Below are 3,755 nucleotides of genomic sequence, written 5' to 3' on the forward strand. Positions count from 1 at the left end.
TCCAGTCGACCAAGAGAGACTCCACTCGACCGGCTAGAAGACACTCGACGAACCTAAAGACACTCGACCATGAAGACTCACTCGACCATCAGGAGTTCAGGATCTACTCTGTATCCAAACGGTCTGTAATTAAGTAGTCTTAATGGTCATGATGACACTTTATGTAGGGCATTACCAGTAACGCCCGGCCTTAATGTACTTTAACCCTCTGCTACGTGGGTTGGCTGGGGTCCTGGCGTCCTCTATATAAGCCACCCCCCTCCACTGGTAGAAGGGTTCGCACCCCTGTAACTCTTATAGACATAAACCAGTCGACTGCCTCCGGGCTCCGAGACGTAGGGCTTTTACTTCCTCAGAGAAGGGCCTGAACTCGTAAAACACTCGTGTGTACAACTACTCCATAGCTAGGATCTTGCCTCTCCATACCTACCCCCCATTCTATTGTCAGACTTAGAACCACGACAGCTGCCGCCTGTCCCGGAGGTGCACATGCCACCCAAGTCAGAGTTGCCCAAGGTGGAGCTGCCGCCGAAGCCCGAGAAGCCCAAGGTGGAGCTTCCACCAAAGCCCGAGATGCCCACTGTTCCCGTGTTCCACTTCCCAAAGCCGGAGATGCCGAAGGTGGAGTTGCCGCCGATGCCCGTGATGCCCACTGTTCCTGGGATCCACTTCTCGGAGCCGGATGCCAAGCCATGAGAACCGCCCTTACCAACATTGTTATTTCGTTCTTCCTTGCTTGTACTTGTACCTGTTGCTGTGTTGTGTCTATGATCTGATTGCTTAGTTGTGGTTTTCAGCAAGTGTTGTGACTGATCTGCTTATATATTGGTATATACGAGAAATATGCTTTCGCACCCTTTTGTCATAAGAGCATTTCAAAAGTATGCATGATTCTAAGTTTTCACCGTAAGCTTCATTTGCACCTATCCATTTCCCATAGACAAAACTTAAAACTATATAAATACACTTTTCTCTTCAACCTTAAGTTGTCCTAGCTTCCTAGCTTTAGTACCTGATATGCGGACCCATAAATTGTGATCATTAAGTTTGCGTCAACGGTCTGAAACACTAGTGATCCAGAGAGTGTCGATAGGGTGTCAGTCAAAGTTTTAAGTAGCCAGCTATAGCCCAGTTATAGCGGTTTGAACGGGTGCCGCTATGTGGCATAGCCCGCTAAACTTGCAAAATAGCCGGCTATAGTCTCGCTATAGCTGATTTGGAGGGTCGCCGCTATTTGCCATAGCCCGCTATTTAAAACACTGGTGTCACTAGAGCAGCTAACTAGTGCATGCATGACTACTATCGAGCGAACAGACGTGTCAGAGATCCTGGTGTCATGTGTCAACATAGACAACGTTGATGGGGGTGTCCGACAACTTTCTTTTACTTTCATCCGAACGTGTTCACTTCAGTTGGCACATACGTTCAAATTGTTCTATAGGATGAAACTGACATGTCGACAAATATTCAAAAAGGAAAATAATAATACAACAAACAACCAAACCAACATTACAAGTATCCAACTCTACAAAATATTGACCAGAGACGCCAGGCACCGTGAACAAATCACTAGTTAAGCGATTGAGCAAGCAAACTATAACCAGGGTTTGAAGCTCGAAAATAGTTATAGGGACAAATAGGCAACGACCAACTTTAGGACCTCTAGGCGGCAGTGCAGACCACACGTGTTTTGGTTCAAATACTGAACTCAAATATTCAGATTTTCATATTTGTTAATTTTCATCTAGATGAGAATTAGAGATGTCTCATCTAACTCCTACACTATTTTTCCCGCAAAAAAAACTCCTACACTAATTGATTAACCGAACAAAAAAATAAAAGAAAAAAATCCCATGAATCTCCAAGTAAAAACCAACAATGTGGGAGTTAGATAAAACATAATTGTTTTTCATCTAGACGAGATGTAGATTGAATTTTTACTACCTCGAGTCCTCGACTAATCGGATCACATGTAGGAAAAATATGATGACCGAACATTTACATGCTAGTATTTTAGCATAACCACTCAAGGCCCCGCCGACCGTCAAGCTCGTATAAGGGAGAAGAAAGAAAAGGGAAGAGTCTGGTTGGCAGCCGCAAAATATTGCTAATGTACTTGTGTTCTCTGCGATCCGATGGTTTTGCCTTGACAATGTTGGCGCCGCCTCCGTGCAGCGCCGCTCTTCTTCTTCCTCTCATCTCTCATGAACACACACCATGGAGAAATTCTACATAGACACACACACCAAGAAAGAGCACAAGAGCTTTGCGTAGAGGCCCTGCCCCTTGGCGTACACACGATGGCTACATTTTTCTTCAGCCCTCTCGGCTCTCCCTTTTCATTAACTCAATCCAATGCTTATATACACAGGAAGAGGTTTGCCGCATGCGCTAACTAGCCGGCACTCACGGCCACTAACCCACTAGTCCTAATCCATGCACCACGGCACGTCCACCACTTCCTGGAATCTCTCCAGATCAAGGGGACTTAGCAACTACCTTGACCAAGCAGCACTAACAAACTTGCATGTCGCATGCAACCAACAAACTGAGTCTAACTCAAACTACGTACACCTATAGACTGGGCACGGCCACGAACCGGTGCCCATTTTCACCAGGGCACCGATAGGCGCCGGTGCGCCGGCCGAATCGTTCGGCCGGTCCAGCCCGGACCGTTCGATTTGAGCCACGCAGCCGCTGGATCCCAAGCAAAAAAAAAACGAATCGCCCCAAGCTCTCTTCTTCCTCGGGCAGTCAGTTGGATCCCGTTTGGGGGAGCGCGACGCCGCGCCTCCTGTCCCCTCCGGTGGTCGCCGGTCCCCACCCTCGCCGGTCTTCCTCGTCGCCGCCGGACCCCCACCCTCGCCGCCCGTCCTCGTCGCCGATCCCTGCCCTCGCCGCCCGTCCTCGTCGCCAGTCCCCGCCCTCGCCAGCTGTCCACGTCGCCAGTTCCCATGCAACAACTCCACCTGCGTTGCAGCTCTTGACGGCGACGGTTGTGGCTCGGCCGCCGCCCCTCGCCATTGATGCTCGCCATTGCAGCTCGACCGTCAGTCAATCAACACCGTTTTGAACGGATGTAGCAAAAAACTTCACCCGTAGTAGCGAAAGTAAACTACGGTTGCAGCAAAAATCAAACACCGTCGCCGTCTTTCGCGAGGTCGCGACTCCGCCTTACATGGATGTAGCAAAAAGCTTCACCGATAGAAGCAAAAATCTACTATGGTTGCAGCAAAAATCAAACACCGTCGCCGTCTTTCGCGAGGTCGCGACTCCGCCTTACATGGATGTAGCAAAAAGCTTCACCGATAGAAGCAAAAAAACTACTATGGTTGCAGCAAAAATCAAACACCGTCGCCGTCTTTCGCGAGGTCGCAACTCTGCCTTACATGGATGTAGCAAAAAACTTCAGCGGTGGTAGCAAAATTCTACTACGATTGCAACAAAAAAATCGTCGTTGTCATCGTAGTGAGGTCGCAGCTCCGCCTGATGGATGTAGCAAAAACCTTCGCCTGTAGTAACAAAACCAACTACGGTTGCAGCTTCCCCTTATTATGCAGTTTCATTGAAGCTTTTCTGTCTATGATTGAAGCTTTTTTCAACAGCTGTTGAAGCTGTTCTAGGTGACGGTTGCAACACTAGTATACGCGGGCTGCATCCAGCCATGGCGGCAGGCAGCCATGGCGGCCGGCGAGGGAGCGCCTGGTCGCCGGCGATGGAGGTTGTGGTCGCCCAGTCGCAGTCCGGGGGGAGGG

The sequence above is a fragment of the Triticum dicoccoides genome, chromosome 2B (genome assembly GCF_002162155.2).
Source record: "Triticum dicoccoides isolate Atlit2015 ecotype Zavitan chromosome 2B, WEW_v2.0, whole genome shotgun sequence".
Classification (NCBI taxonomy): Eukaryota; Viridiplantae; Streptophyta; class Magnoliopsida; order Poales; family Poaceae; genus Triticum; species Triticum dicoccoides.